Here is a 17,389-nt window from a genome sequence, read left to right as displayed (position 1 = left end):
ACGCTGAGGGATGTCAGCCAATAACAGGCCGACCTTGATTAGGTTCTGTAGGGCATGTCCCGTTCTCAGATGGACATGGCTAAGGCATTGCGGAGCATGACCCAGCCACTGAGGAGCATCACCGAGAGCATTGACACAATGATGCAGACTATGGGGAACTTCCATGGCTGGCAAAGCCAGATCCTGCAGGGGCAGCCAGGGCTCAAACCAGCTGCCCCACCATCCCAAGGTGAACCCCAGGCCCTATGGGCACCAATCATGAGCAGAGGGCGCTGGGTGTCATAAGACCATAAGACACAGGATCAGAATTAGGCCACTCGGCCCATCAATCAATATCATGGCCTTTATTTTTCTCATCCCCATTCTCCAGCCTTCTCCCCATAACCCCTGATTCCCTTATTGATCAAAAATCCTATATATCTGTCTTAAAGACATTCAGTGATTTGGCCTTCTGCGGCAAAGAGTTCCACAGATTCACCATCCCCTGGCTGAAGTAATTCCTCCTCATCTCTGTTTTAAAGGATCGTCCCTTTAGACTGAGATGCTTCTAGTTTTTCCTACAAGTGGAAACATCCTCTCCACGTCCACTCTATTCAGGCCTCGCAGTATCTTGTAAGTTTCAATTAGATCCCCGCTCATCCTTCTAAACTCCAAGTACAGACCCAGAGTCCTGAACCGTTCCTCATACGACAAGCTCTTCATTCCAGCGATCATTCTTGTGAACCTCCACTGAACCCTTTCCAAGGCAGCACATCCTTCCTTAGATACGGGCCCAAAACTGCTCACAATACTCCAAATAGGGTCTGACCAGAGACTTATACAGCCTTATATCAAGCCAGAACCGTCCCATTGAGTGGCAACAATGGTCACCAGCTCCCCCGAGTTCTACCCCTCTGATGAGGCCGTCTCCCAGTCAGCACATGGGACAGGCCTGCATGGTTGTGAATTTGCCGCTGCCAACAAATGAGCCGGGGCCCTCCAGCCTCAAAGTCCCCAGAGACGCCTGTCAGGGGCATCGAAGACCATGGGACGAGGCTAGCAGAGGCTGCCTCCACCTCTGTTGTGCATCCTGGGGAAATACCATGACACAGTTGTCGAGCTAGGAAGGCCAAGCACATTGAGGATCAATGAGGGCACCAGGGAAGGGGGGAGGGGGTGGGAGGTAGGTAGGGGGTGGAGAGGGGGGTGGAAGTTGGGGAGATGGGGGGGTGGCACCATCGAGAGTGGGGTTTGTACAACACTTTAAACACTTTTTTTTTGTGCCCAATTCACTTTTTCCAATTAAGGGGCAATTTAACACGGTCAAACCACCTAGCCTGCACATTTTTGGTTTGTGGGGGGCGAAACCCACTCAAACACAGGGCGAATGTGCAAACTCCATACGGACAGTGACCCAGAGCCGGGATCGAACCTGGGACCTCGGCGCCATGAGGCAACAAGGCTAACCCACTGCACCGCTGTGTTGTCCTTTAAAGACCTTTTTGCACAACCATTATGATGCCTCTGTCACTTCCTTCTGCAATGCGGGATGACATCAAGACCCTCTACCTATCTCTCCAGATATCCCCCCCCCCCTCCTTCCGGATCCTCCCTCACCCTTTCAGGACCCCCACCCCTTATCCCCTCCAACCTTCCGAAGGTATCGTCATACCCCCATCATCCTACTTTAATGGGCATGACCCCACTCAGGGCCTAACCCTTGGAAGTGCCACCCAGTGCCAGGGTGGCAGTGCCAAGGTGCCAGGCTGGCAGTGCCAAGGTGCCCACATTCAAGGATGAGGGCCAGGGGGCACCCTGCCCTGTCCCTAACCACCCAGCGGGTGCCAGTGTCCCGAAAGATTTCCCAGGTGCTGTTCTGCCTGGTCTACATTCGTGTGGGCCAGTACTGAACGGCGCCTGGCTGGGGGCTCCTTATGAGTCTGGGTTGATCTCGTGAGGAGTACTGGCCACCAGGAAGTCCTCTTCCAGCATCTACCGGCCACATCACACTCCCATTCGGGTACAAAGCAGCCGGTAGATTGAGCCCTCTATCTTGATGTCTGCTAATCTCGTAACTGGGAGGGACGCATATCAACCAGCCTTGAGAATACCGGGTACTGCTGTCACTGAGGAGATTTCAACCTGTTGCTGGGCAGGTCGCATCCTATTATGTCTTGTTAAATTTGTGTTACTGTTGTTACTAGACAATCCATGACACAGGAATTGAATCTGTGCCAATGGAATGATTCTGCGCCACAATCTAATCAACTGAGCTATCCAACACCACATATCAAGAACAGTATGTGGCCCAACACAGACCACAATATACATTTGTTAAAATCTCAATAGAGACTGATAACTTTTATCTAGGCATCCATGAGACTCTCCTGGTAATCAGCAGCAGCAGAATTGAATTTAACTACTATCTGTAACCTCATGACCCAGGATGTCCCCCACTCTATCATTACAATTAAGCTGGGGATCAATCCTGATTCAATGAAGAGTGTAGGAGGGCATGCCAGGAGCAGGGCCAGGCATATTAAAAATAAATGAAGCTACAAAATTGCATTCTTTGTATGCCAAATAGCAGAGGCAGCATGCACGAGGCAGAACATAGAGATCCCACAAGCAATGATCAGATGCAAGCTCAGCAGTCCAGCCTGATCCAGTTGTGAATGGTGGTGGACAGTTCAGCAACTCACTGTTAGAGGAAGCTCTGTAAATATCCCCATCCTCAATAATGGGGGAGCCCAGCACATCAGTTCAATCACCTTCAGCCAGAGGTGCTGAGTAGGTGATCCATTTTGGCCTCTTACTGAGGTACTCAGCATCACAGATGCCAGTCTTCAACCTATTTGATTAATTTAGAAATGGCTGAAGGCACTGGATATTGCCAAGGCTATGTCCCCTGACAATATTCCAGGTACAGTCCTGAAGACTGGTACTCCAACACATACTGTGCCCCTTGCCATGTTGTTCCAGTACAACACTGGCAACCATCCAGCAATGTGAAAAATTTCCCAGGCATGTCTTGTCGACAAAGAGCAGGACAAATCCAACATGGCCTATTTTTGCCAGGCCAGTCAAATCTCAATCATTAGCAAATTGATAGAATATATCATCAACAGTCCTGTTAAGTGGCATTTACTCAACGATAACCTGTTCAGTGAAACTTAGGTTCTGTCAGGGCCCCTTTACAGTCTTGGTCCAAACATGGATAAAAGAGCTGAACTCAAGAGGTGAGGTGAGAGTGACTGACCAAGAGGAGCATCAAGGAGCCTGAGAAAAACTAGAATCAAAGGGAATCAGGGGGAAAACTATCCATTGGTTGGAGTCATACCGAACACAAATCAAGATGGCTGCTCTTGTTGGAAGTCAATCATCTCGGTCCCAATAACATCACAGTAGGAGTTCATCAGGGCTGTATCCTAGGCTCAACTATCTTCAGTACTTCAATGGCCTTCCTTCTATCATAACGTCAGTAGAACATAGAACATAGAACAGTACAGCACAGAACAGGCCCTTCGGCCCTCGATGTTGTGCCGAGCAATGATCACCCTACCTAAACCGTATACCCGTAACCCAACAATCCCCCCATTAACCTTACACTACGGGCAATTTAGCATGGCCAATCCACCTAACCCGCACATCTTTGGACTGTGGGAGGAAACCGGAGCACCCGGAGGAAACCCACGCACACACGGGGAGGACGTGCAGACTCCACACAGACAGTGACCCAGCCGGGAATCGAACCTGGGACCCTGGAGCTGTGAAGCATTGATGCTAACCACCATGCTACCGTGAGGCCCTGTAAAGCAGTACAGGAGAAAAAGTAGAGATTTTTGCTGATGACTGCACACTGTTGAGCACCATCTGTGACTCCTCAGATCCCAAAGCTGTTCATGTACATATACAGGAAGCCGTTCAGCATTGGCTGAATAGTGGCAAGTAATATTGTATCACACAAGTGCCAGGCAATGACCATCTACAACAGGATAGAAAATAGCCTTCTCCCCTTGACATTCAATGGCATTACCATCGCTGAACCAACACCACCATGCAACGCCACCCCCCACCCCCCAGCCCCCACCCCCACCAACCCTGCCACAATTAATATCCCACAGGTTAACATTGATTAGAAACTGAATTGGACCAGGCACATAAATACTGTGGATTCAACAGTAGGTCAGGGACTGAGTATTCTTCAGCAAGTAACTCACCTCTTGACTCAACAAAGCCTTCCTAACATCTACAAGACACAAGTCAGAACTGTAGTGGAATATTCTTCACTTGACTTATTGAGTGCAGCTCCAACAACACTCAAGAAGCTAAACACTATCCTGGACATAGCAGCGTTTGATTAGCATGCCATCCACCACCTTCAGTGGCAGTAGTGTGTACCATCTACAAGATGCACTGCAGCAAGCCACCAAGGCTTCTTTGACAGTACATTCCAAACCTAGGCTCCACCACCTAGTAGAACAAGGGCAACAAATGCATTGGAACACCACCACCAGGTTCCCCACCAAGCCACACACAATCCTAACAGAATCATATTGCTGTTCCTTCACTCTTGCTGGATCCAAATCCTGAAACTGCCTTCCTAACAGCACTGCTTTCATGTTATTATTTTGGTCCATGGACCTCTAATCATAATGTGCCTTTAAGACGAAGACTCAAGGTTGAAGCAGCCTGCTTGTCAGGACACTATGTTTTCAGGTTTTGTTTTTGGAGAGAAGAGGCCAGACTCCTTGGCACCGAGTGGATCATAGGAACCAGTGGCGCGATTCTCCCGAAAAATGACTGAGGTTGGAAATCTTCAGTCGTGGGATTCTCTTTTCCAGCTGGCAGCACACACCCACCTGTGGGTTTCCCGGCTGCATGGGATGGCTTCAATGGGAAATCCTATTGACAAGGGGTGGTCAGAGAGAATTGCACAACAAGGGAACAGTGTGTCACCGAGAAACACTAGGCTGAGAGACAAGAGAATCCAGCCCTAGGTTTTAGAAGGAGTCGGTTCAATTGGTTGTCACTGGGTTGACCTGGGACAATGTTCTGCCTGACAATGTGAGTGATGAGTTCCTGCATAATGCTGTCTGAGAGAACATAGCAGAAGTGGTTAGACCTTGGAAGAACACCCCCCCCCCTCCCCTCAACTCTCTCTCTCTCTATCTCTTCCTCTCTTCTGCTTGCTAAGTGAAAAAAAATCTCTATAGTTCTGAAAGCAGTGAGATCCTAGCATATACTTTGTTGTAAACCTGAAAGGATACTGAGTAGGTTACTTGAAACATTACAACAAGTTAGTTCAACACAATTTGCCCTGAACAAATCGGTGCTGGCTTTCCTTAATTATTCCACATTCATTCAAGTGATGGTGGATTTTGTCAGTAATAGGCCCTACAAAATCATAGAATTTACAGTGCAAAAGGAGGCCATTCGGCCCATCAGGTCTGTACCAGCCCTTGAAAGAGCACCCTACCTGAGCCCCACACCTCCACCCTATCTCCGTAACCCAATAACCCCACATAACCTTTGGACACTAAGGGGCTATTTAGCATAGCCAATCCACCTAACCTGCACATCTAGGGCACCTGCACATCTAGGGCATTTAGGGCAACACGGTAGCATTGTGGTTAGCATAAATGCTTCACAGCTCCAGGGTCCCAGGTTCGATTCCCGGCTGGGTCACTGTCTGTGTGGAGTCTGCACGTCCTCCCCGTGTGTGCGTGGGTTTCCTCCGGGTGCTCCGGTTTCCTCCCACAGTCCAAAGATGTGCGGGTTAGGTGGATTGGCCATGCTAAATTGCCCATAGTGTCCTAAAAAGTAAGGTTATGGGGGGGTTGTTGGGTTACGGGTATAGGGTGGATACGTGGGTTTGAGTAGGGTGATCATTGCTCGGCACAACATCGAGGGCCGAAGGGCCTGTTCTGTGCTGTACTGTTCTATGTTCTATCTTTGGACTGTGGCAGGAAACCAGAGCACCCGGAGGAAACCCATGCAGACACGGGAAGAAAGTGTAAACTCCACACAGTCACCCGAGGCTGGAATTGAACCCGGGTCCCTGGTGCTGTGAGGCAGCAGCGCTACCACTGTGCCATCGTACCGGCCTTATCTAAGCAGACAGGCCTCATGAATTTAGCAGTGGGACAAACACAAATTCAGATTGGGCATGAGCTATCCCCTCCATGTCCAATTGAAGTGAATTACATCTGTTCTGCATTTCCGAGTATCAACTTGGCGTTAAGTCCAAAACTAACTTTAGTCAAGCGATGTTAGCCTCAGCTACACGTTTTCCCACTGTCAGGTCAGGCCTACCTGTGGATTCAGGTTGAATTTTAACTGCAGCATGACTGACAGGGACAAAATGGCATAGTGGTAATGTCACGGGCCTGGTAATCCAGAGGCCTGTGTAGTACGTTGGGAGTATGGGTTTGAATCCCACCGCGGCAGCTTGTTATAAAACCCTATCTGTCTTACTTACGTCCTTTAGAGAAGGACATCTGCTGACTTTACCTGGTCTGCCCTATGAGCTAGCAAGGCACTCAGCTCATGGGAAATTAGGGATAAGCAACAAATGTTAGCCTTGACAGCAAGGCCCATAAATATCGCTGTTTCTGTAAAAGTGACCCGGTGTTCCTTTCAATGGTGAGATCAGCGACACCTGAAAAGTAATTTACTATGATTAACACGGCAGTGAAAAGAGAATGCTAGATCATTCTAAAGCTCTTGTAACATTTCAGCCCTTTCCCTTCAGCTCCTCTTTGTTCCTTTGTTTAGTCTAGTTTTTTTTGTTGATAATTTAACCTTATCCATTTCCAGCAGCCTTCGAGTGAGGCTTTGGCGGATAATTTTCTTCTAAACCTAGAATTGAAGTTCCAAATGTATTCACTTTACATAAGCTGTTGCCACAGATTCCCAGGAACGTGTCACTAGAAGGTGAGTTGCAGGGCCACTGATTGTGGTTCAGCTCTGTTATGTGCACGAAAACAGGTATTCTATGAAGATCAAGTTGGGCAATTGGGAATTGGACATAAGGGTAAAGATTGCAAGGCGTGATCATTCTCATGTTAATGTTGTTGGGTCACCATTGCTGAATCTATATTGTTTCATTTAGTGAAATGCATTCTCCTCTAAACCTACAATATTATACATCGTGCAAGATTATAAAATGCTCACAGTTCAGTACACTAACCATATAGTTACTGAACAGATATTCAACAAAGTGCTACATTTCAATAAATATATATACATAATGCATATACCTAGAGGGTTTAATATAGTACATTATTTTTGATTTAGTGTCACAGTCTATATAACCTGCTTATTTGGGCTGATGGGAACACTAGCACACCTTTATTTTGACACTGACAAATTTAATATGATTGATAAATGAAAGCCATACATTAACTCAGGGACGAAAATATTAATTATATATTTCAAAAAAATGCAACAGCATGTTAAGTGTTTCCAAGTGAAACAGGAAACTTCTTCCTCCCCTTTAGGCTAAATATTCCATTGGCCTTTCATCTAATTCCAGGTAATGAGCACTTTTCTTGGTTTGTCCTTTCTCTAATCTCTACTTAATGTTACAGAAATATTTCTCCTCAATTAATTGGCATGCGCTACACCATAAAGCTTTCAGTTTGGAGGTATTAAGCCAATTATATGTTGGAGACAAAACTGCTGTGTTATCTTATATTGTCTTATTAAAAAGAGAAATATCTGAGGGCTTACTTGAGCAAGTATTTTCCACCTGGAACCTATTTATTCTTTCATGATCAAGGAAAATAAGCATATATCAGTCTATTGGACAAAAGAAGTGTCAAGTCACCTGGGACAAGAAAACAAAGGGCGGTTAACACTGCTGCCTCAGGGTGCTGAGGACCCGGGTTCAATCCTGGCCCCAGGTCAGTGTCTGTGTGGAGATTGCACGTTCTCCCCGTGCCTGCGTGGGTCTCAATCCCACAACCCAAAGAAGTGCAGGGTAGGTAGATTGGCCATGCTAAATTGACACTTCATTGGAAAAAAAAATTAAAATGAAAACAAAAGTGAATAAAGTATTTTAAAACATTTAGTCATCCTAAAGGATTGCACTATTTTTGCGCAGTGAATATTGAAAACGAGGATTTCTCTTGACCCCTACACCAAGGCGGAGAGTGTTTGCGTCCACCGAGAGTCTGATTGGAAACTCGTTGACAGTATATCCAAAATCTTCCAGTGAAGCCCTGCTGCACTTCAAACCCTACCATTCACAGAGGATATCAGCAAGTGTCACCACTCATTTCTTCCACAAACATAACCTGATGCAAAATGTACAGGTAGTTTACAGTCATCATTGGGCCTCCGAGTATCGCAGAGACTCACAATGAGTGGGTCCAGGCTATAAAAGCCGAGACATACTGGGCGCGATTCTCCCAAAACGGTTCTGGTCCCCGGTCGGGGCTAGCAGCCCGACGCCGTAGGCTCCGGCATGACGGGCTTAACGAATATCGTTAAGCCCGCTTGCCGGAGTTAGCGCCGGCTGACGCGTCATATGACGTCAGCCGCTCATGCGCGGATTGGAAGACTCCAACCCGCGCATGCGCGGATGACGTCATCGCGTATTTGCACGAAACCCGCGCATGCGCGGGCCGGGTTGCCCCTCAGCCGCCCCGCGAATGGATACTGCGGGGCGGCGGAAGGAGAAAGAGTGCACGGGCATCGGGCCCGCTGCCCGCGATCGGTGCCCACCGATCGCAGGCCCATGGCACCCTTGGCACGGCCGTGGTACTGCCGTGCCAATCGGTGCCATGGTTATGAAAAGCGAGTTTGTGACGCCGTTTTTACGAACGGCCAGACCAGGTGTGTTTGCCGTTCGTAAAAACAGCGTAAAGGGCTGGGACTTCGGCCCATCGAACAGCTGTGAATCGCTGCTGGCCGTAAAAAAACGGCGGCAGCGATTCGGGTCGGGAGTTGGGCGGGGGAGAATAGCGGGAGGGCGGGAAAAATGTCGGGAAGGCCCTCCCGCTATTCTCCGACCCGTCGTGGGGGTCGGAGAATTTCGCCCACTGATTTTCCAATGGGCATTTTGGGGCTACCTCCATTTGATAGGTGTGTGTGTACCCATGATACAGATGTTATTAACCCTGACTTTGTTAGTGTTGAAATATTGGTGTTCATGCTTTAAAGTATTTCATAGAATCATAGAATTTACAGTGCAGAAGGAGGCCATTTGGCCCATTGAGTCTGTGCCGGCTCTTGGAAAGAGCACCCTACATCACCCAAAACAGAATGGATAAAGAGGAACCAACACCAATCCCAGCATGATGTTTATATGTAAATTAGTCCTTCCTCAGCATTAAAGCGCAGCTGGCAGATGAATAAGCTATGGCAATATAAAAATATGGATGAGTTTTATTTTCTCAGTGTAAGACATCTCTAATCTGTAATACCTCAACTCGACAACATTCCAGTGTACAATGTATCAGTAAATTGACTCAACTTGACCAAATCTAAGCAACTGCTGGTTGATAATTGGATTCAGCGTTCATTGCTACCAATGACATAACATGTATTGATCTACACAGCCTGAAATCAAAAGCAAAGTCATCAAGGGAGATTAAGAGAGCTACCGTTAGTCAGAAAATTGATAAAATGCTGTAATCAGATAGAGATGATCAATTGTGTCCTGTGCAGCTGATCAATTTGTCTGCACCTGAAGTGATGGGACAAAGAGGAATACAAGAATTATTTCTCCTCCTAAGTCGCAAACTGTGGGCACAACACGGTGGCTCAGTGGTTAGCACTGCTGCCTTACGGCGCAGAGGCCCTGGGTTTGACCCTGGATCTGGGTTACTATCCGAGTGGAGTTTGCATATACTCCCCATACCTGCATGGGTCTCACCCCCACAACCCAACAGATGTGCAGGGTAGGTGGGTTGGCCATGCTAAATTGCCCTTTAATTGGAAAAATTAAAACAAAGTTGCAAACTACTCAACTAAGAGAACCTCCAAACTAACAATGGGCATCGACAAGGAGTTTGAAATGGTTTTTAGAAAACTCCTGGCTGGTTGTCAAGTAGTGATTAAGCAGTGTAAACAGCAGATGTTGACTACATCGAGGCCTAGAATTGGTTCTGGTTCATGCAGGGGTTGAGTGAAAAAGCTATAGGTAGCTCATTGCCATTGGTCAAACAACATTGCCTGGACTGCTTATTGGCTGCACATCTGTATGGAGAAGCTGAAATCCACTTCCCGTCAATTTCACTTTTGAACAGCTGGAACCTCTGATAGAGGAAATGCATTGAGGCTGGAGAACAGGTGTAACTCTTGCGATCAGTGAAATGGCTGCATGACCTGTAGGTCAGCCTCAGCCCCTCCGCCCCAGCCCTCCAGCAGGGTTTACAATGCCCCTTGGCGACGCTAGTGCAGGTGGTGGACAAGAGGATGGAAATCATATTTGTCCTCTTGGCTCCCTGCCACCCACCCACAGAAAAAGCAGAAAGAACTTATCTCCATTTAAGGATATGGATGTTATTCCTAAAGAGGTTTAATGACTTGAGCAGAGTTCTCAAGTTAAGAGAGTGTCATCTTTCATCTCAAATGCTGCCCTACATGTCTGCACATCCTGCAACCTCACTACTCGCGTGGGCATGGGACTTTCCGAAGAAGCGGTCTCCCATACCGGAGATAGTCAAACGACTTTGGGTTTGCATCTGGTAGGACACAGGCCCTGGTTGGCGGAGGATAATGCAGGAGACCCACTGAGCACCGTTGGCGAAGTTTCGAACAAACAACGAGTCACCAGGTGCAAAATGCCTGGGACGTCGAGAGGGGCAACACCCTTGCTGCACCTGGTTGTGTTGTAATTTCGCACCCATGTCTGGAAAAATCATGCTAATGCAGGTACAAAGTCTCCGACCCATCAGCAATTCCACAGGCACTACCCCAGTCATTGCGTGTGGAGTGGTCCTGTAACTAAACAGGAAACAAGTCAGCCTGGTGTCTATCGATCCCAATGATTGTTTCTTAAGGCTGATTTTAAGTTTGCCCAACTCGCTCCACTAAAGCATTCAAAGCCGGATGTACTGGGCGTTACGAGTGTGCTGCACCCCATTGGATTTTTGAGATGAGTGCCGTAATGAGTGACAAACACTTTAGGGAGGTCATGCGTGCAAAACGATAAACTTAACGTTTCGTTGGTCGCCCAAAATTTGCTGCTCGCCATCTTGTGGACTTCCGAATGTGTGTCGACGACTAAAAGGAGCATGGACCCTTGAAAAGCACTGGCAAGGTCAGCATGTAACAGCGACCACGGCTGCACTGGCCATTGCCAATGATGCAGGGGTGCGGCCGGAGGGAGCTTTCAATGTTCTTGGCAAGCAGAGCAAGCTGGGCAATCGTTTTGATATCCACATCAAGGCCTGGCCACCATACATAACTGCATGCCAGCATTTTAATATTGGACAGTCTGGATGACTGTTGTGGAGGTCTTGCAGAATTTACTCCTGCCCCTTGTCTGGGACAACAAAGCGAGCCCCACAGCGGGATACCATTTTTACCATTAAATTCAGACAGTTTAGAAGAAAATGCCTTCAACTCACCTGGGAGCTAAAAATGCTGTCCCCTGTATAGGACCATGTGCTGAACCTTGGAAAGGACCAGGTCCGTCTGCATCCAGTCACAGATCTGCAATGCTGTGACAGCAAAGAGTCCATGAAATTCAGGGTAAAGACCACCTCGGCTGTCATCTAGGTCGGCAAGGGGCCTTTCGATAAAGGCAGCCTGCTCAGAGTGTTTGTATTCACAATTTGAGCCTCCAGCCAATGCTCAAGCGAATACTCGGAAGCCGCGAGTAATAGGGCCCAGCGTGGACGCGAGCAGAAGCAATGGGCGAAATCACATTATCCGCTCTGAAAAATCCTAATAAAGGTTTATGATCCAAAACAAATATAAAATGGCGGCCAGAGACATACTGATGAAAAAGTTCCACAGCCAACTCCATCAGCGGGCCCTCCTTCTCTATCTGCATGTACTTATTTTTCCGCTGCAGTCAATATATGGGAGGCAAAAGCTATCAGCCATTCTCTTCTATGCTCCATCCCATCAGACAGAACAGCTCCAATCCCATAGGAGGAAACATGGCGTGTGATGAGCAAGGACCTGGCGGGATGGTAATGGGCGAGTAACCCAGAAGATGACAACTGTCCTTTTATTTGCCGAAAAGCTGCCTCCTGCGGCCAGCCCCAAGTCCATTCATGATCCTTTCTTAGCAGGAGGTGCAAGGGAGCCAAATTGAAAAGGAATTTCCAGTAATAATTAACAAGACCGAAGAAAGATCGAGGCTCCGAGGTATTCATAGGGATGGGAGCCTGCTGGATGGCACGCACCTTTTCCAGGATGGGGTGGAGACCTTTGCGATCGACCCGATAGGCGAGGTAGACCACCTCCCTCGCATTAAACACACTCTTTGTTCTCCATAGACCGGCACCAGCTTCAGCAAACTGCTTCAGAACAGACTGCAGGTTATCCAAGTGCCTCTTCCTCAGAGGCACCCCTGATCAGCATGTCATTGAGATAAATGTACACAGGCGGGGGCCCCCTCAGGAGGCCCTCCAACACGCAGTGAAAAATAGCACAGGCGGAGGACACAGCTGTGTAGACTCGTATAGGCCCCAGGGTGTGTTAATGGAGACATACTTGCCAGAGGCAGGATCCAACTCAAGCTGCAAATAGGCATGGCTCATGTCTAACTTTGTGAATGGATGTCCGCCCCACGGGCCTCACATCGAGATCCTCAATGCAGGGCATGGGTAGTGGTCTAACCGTGAAGCAGTGTTCACTGTTAACTTATAGTCCCCGCATAAAGAATTGTTTTGTCCGGCTTCATGACCGGTACCACTGGCACTGCCAATCAGCGAAACGGACGGGCCTGATGATACCTAAGTACTCCAACCAACTAAGCTCTGTCTCCACATTCTAGAGCAAAGCATAGGGAACCGGGCGTGCCTGGAAATATCGAGGTGGCCTTTCTGGGTCGAATGGTATGTGGACCATCGCCCCTTTTACCTTCCTTAATCCAGGCTGGTACACCTCGCGGTATTTCCCCAGTAACTCGGCCACACCACCGGAGATTGTCTGGAGAATGTGTTGCCACTACAGCTGGAGGTGACGCAGCTAGTCGCGGCCAAACAAGCTTAGCCTGTGCCCATTTACCATGATGAGAAGGAGGTATGCTGGCTGGTGCCCATAAACCACTGGTGTCATAGTAGTACTTGCAACATCCAACAGTTCTCCCATGCAGGTAGCCAGTCTGGCCTGGTTACTTGCAAAATCCGGGGTCTGACCTCCCATCTTAATGTGGTTAAAGGTCTGCTGACCAGTTATGGAAAGGGCCACACCAGTGCCCAACTCTGGTTGCCATGATGTGGAGATGCCGGCGTTGGACTGGGGTGAGCACAGTAAGAAGTCTTACAACACCAGGTTAAAGTCCAACAGGTTTGTTTCAAACACGAGCTTTCGGAGCACGGCTCCTTCTTCAGGTGAAGAAATCCCCGCCATATTCATCTGAAGAAGGAGCCGTGCTCCGAAAGCTCGTGTTTGAAACAAACCTGTTGGACTTTAACCTGGTGTTGTAAGACTTCTTACTGAACTCTGGTTGAACAGGTGACCATTCACATCCAACGGACCTTAATGGGGGATCTAGGGGGGCTGCTACACAATGCAACTGCATGTAGTCATCCTCCTCCTCTAGAACATAGAACATAGAACAGTACAGCACAGAACAGGCCCTTCGGCCCTCAATGTTGTGCCGAGCCATGATCACCCTACTCAAACCCACCCTATACCCTTAACCCAACAACCCCCCCCTTAACCTTACTTTTATTAGGACACTACGGGCAATTTATCATGGCCAATCCACCTAACCTGCACATCTTTGGACTGTGGGAGGAAACCGGAGCACCCGGAGGAAACCCACGCACACAGGGGGAGGACGTGCAAACTCCACACAGACAGTGACCCAGCCGCGAATCGAACCTGGGACCCTGGAGCTGTGAAGCATTTATGCTAACCACCATGCTACCCTGCTGCCTCTGGCTCATCTAAGTGGAATGTGCAGGCCCTGGGCTGGCAGTGGTCTCTATCGGGCTGTCCAGGCCTCTGGTTCACCCGTGGCCTGCGCTGACACCGGGATCAATGACCCACAATGACCTGGCTCACCCACTACGGACTCCAGAGAACACTCCTTCTGTGAAGGTTCGTTCTTCGGTCACTGGGACAGACCATTACAACGTTCACTCCGGAGCAAAATGGCGGGACGGAGAGGGGCCCCAGGATGGGAAGGGGTGCACACCAAGGTTTTTACCTCCATTCCTTGCATCTCCTGCACCTTTCGTCCTGCACTTTCGCAGTTCGACCAGCAGTTTTTACTGCAAGGCCGCATTGTTTATGACCCAAACCAAGCGGTCACGTAGCATCTCACATAAGGCTGCGCCATATGCACAGAACTCAGCTATTTTTCGCAGCTTTCGATAAAAACTCAGTAATGAACCCTGTCAGGATTCTTTCAACGGTATCAAACTGGTACCGCTGTACTATTACCAACGGGGTTGAATTAAAATGTTGCGCCACAAACTCCACAAGCTGATAGAAAGCTCTATTCTCTGGGGCCGCAGAGTAGGTAAGGCTCCGTATCACTCCAAAAGTATACGTGTCACAGGCAATGAGCAAAATGACAGCGTAGTGGATCATCCTTACCCCGTGAGACCCATGTAGGTGATAACACCTTCACTATCCGAAAACATTGCTCCACACATCCCTCCACTCATTCTCCCCTGCACTTTGAATCTCCTCATCCCAGCATTATGACAACTCAAACTTCCACACACCACAGCACAGAACAATCTTCACTATTTTAATTAACAACAGGCAAAACCTTAAAATATCTCAGAAGCCTGACACTGATACACTTCAGGAGGTTAGACACAACATGAGGTGATAAACAGTGATCAAAGAAACCAGGAGCTGCCTGAGTCTGTGCTCCCATATCACACTTGAATTCATATTGAATATGCACAGGAAGGAACATCATACAGAGTCTCTTCTCACACCTTACTTCTCTTCTCACAACCATCTCACCTTACTACTCTGCGTCCCACGCTGCTACTTTTAGCGAACACTCATCTCTCTTTCACAATAAAAGCTAACTCTTATTAATTTGCTTCATCTCAGGTGCTAAAAATGTCATTGGTCTTAGAATAGTACGCTATTTTCGTTGAAACAGCTTCACTCAATCTGACCCAAGCAAGCACCAGCCCTGAGGATCCTCATGTTGTTTCAATGGGCACAAGAGATAGGACAAAGTGATCGGCTGGCACAAGTAAACTGTAAGGTGAGATCGCACACCAGCACCGCTGCAGAGCCCTCAGGTAATAACTTCCAAGGCGAAAGCTAACAAAGAAGCATGATGGCTGTGGACTAGGAAATAATTGTTTGGCTGAGAAAAGACATTATGTCAAAGCTTTTCATCTTGCACTCAAAAAGGACAATCACAAGGATACCCGTTGTCAATTTTTTCCACTGACATTGGCATTCTTGGCGATTGCCCTGATGAGTGCAAGATGGAAAGCTTTGACAAAATATGTTTTTTTCAGCAAAGCACTCGGAAATTGTTAGATAACTGGGCAATTTTGCAATGAACTTGTGCTCAATGGCTTGGAAGTATCATGAGTTCACCTCCAACTTGTACTAGCCCATGGAAACCATTCTCATGATCATAGAATGACTGATTAGTTCCATGAACACAACACCAATGAGCGATTCCTATGGGCAGTGCAAAGAGAAGCAATGGGATTAGGAATTTGGTCACATACATTTATAGGATAAGGTGGGCATCAATATGCCTCACAACATGCTCATCCAGCTGTATACCTCTCTTCATTTGAGATGGGCATTGGGGGGAATCCGCGGTCGTGTCGATGGGTCGAGAGATGGGGCACCAGGGCCGGGTCGGAGAATCGCCGGGGGTCGGCGTGAATCCCGCCCCCGCCGGCTGCCGAATTCTCCGGCGCCAGGCATTTGGCGGGGGCGGGAATCGCGCTGCCTGGTCAGCGGCCACTGGTAGCGGACGCCCTGGCTATTCTCCGGCCCGTGATGGGCAGAAGTCCTGCCCATTTTTTGTCAGTCCTGCCAGCGTAAATTGGAGTAGGTCCTTACCGGCGGGACCTGGTGGTGTGGGCGGCCTCCAGGGTTCTTGGGGGGCGGAGGGGGGGGGGGGGGGGGGGGTGCGGGGGGATCTGGCCCTGGGAGGTGCCCCCACGGTGGCCTGCCCACTATCGGGGCCCACTGATCCAAGGGCGGGCCTGTGCCGTGGGGGCACTCTAGTCTTCTGCACCGGCGGCTGTAGCTGTCCGCCATTGCCGGTGCAGAAATGAAGCCCTCTGCGCATGCGTGGGGATGACGGCAGCAAAATGTGGCTCTCCCACGCATGCGGCAACTCACGCCGGCCAGCAGAGGCCATTCGGCGCTGGTTCACGTGGTGCAAAGCCCCTTGCCCGCCAGCCGGCGGGGTGCAAACCACCCCGAAAGTGCGGAGGATTCCACACCTTTGACGTGGCCCAACGCGGGAGTGGTTCATGCCACTCCTCAGCGCTGGGACCCCCCCATCCCGTGTAGGGGAGAATCCCGCCCCAGATCTCGACCTGCACTGAAGAGCGGACCTCCACTGAGTAGCAAATGAGACTGACTTCAGCCTCGGCAAGGCATTCCCTGCTGCAGCTTGAAAAACGCTGGGAACGTTGGGATTCCCTTTTCCCTCCAGCAGCTGAACCCCGCCCAGGGGTTTCCCAGTGGTGTGGATTGGCTTCAATGGTGAATACCATTGACAAGCAGCAGGAGTAGAGAATCCTGCCGCCAGCAAATGGTGCGCCACTGAGAAACACACGGCTGGGAGATCGGTGAATCCCCCCCCATTATTGGGATCCCTTAACCAAAGTTACTTCAATAACATGAAGGCAACAGACACATAACACAATATCTATAAAATTTCCTACATTCATCACACTTTATTAATTGTAAAATGCAATCAGGAACTTCAAGGGAGTGGGAGGTTGCGTATCCCTTTAAGGGGTCGAATCCCTGAGTGCAATGGGACCTGATCAGCCAATGGGGCCGGAGTTCTTGAACACTAGGGGCGGAGCACGGTTTTCCCAATTAGTTAGGAGTTTGGAATCTTGGAATATGACAGCCTTTTATCTCACTCTCTGTATATAGTTACTACTTTAATAGTATTTATTTACTAATCAACTTGGCGGTCACCTGTCTGTCAGGATAATACAACTGCATTCAAAACCAATGAGAATGATCAAATTCCCTTGTCAACTATCAGCAGCTGTCACTGTAATTAAAGACTTTTCTCAATACCAAGCACAAA

This window comes from Scyliorhinus canicula, chromosome 17, assembly GCF_902713615.1.
Source record: "Scyliorhinus canicula chromosome 17, sScyCan1.1, whole genome shotgun sequence".
In the NCBI taxonomy this organism is placed as follows: domain Eukaryota; kingdom Metazoa; phylum Chordata; class Chondrichthyes; order Carcharhiniformes; family Scyliorhinidae; genus Scyliorhinus; species Scyliorhinus canicula.
The sequence above is the reverse complement of the archived record's forward strand: the minus strand, read 5'-3'. Positions refer to the sequence as shown.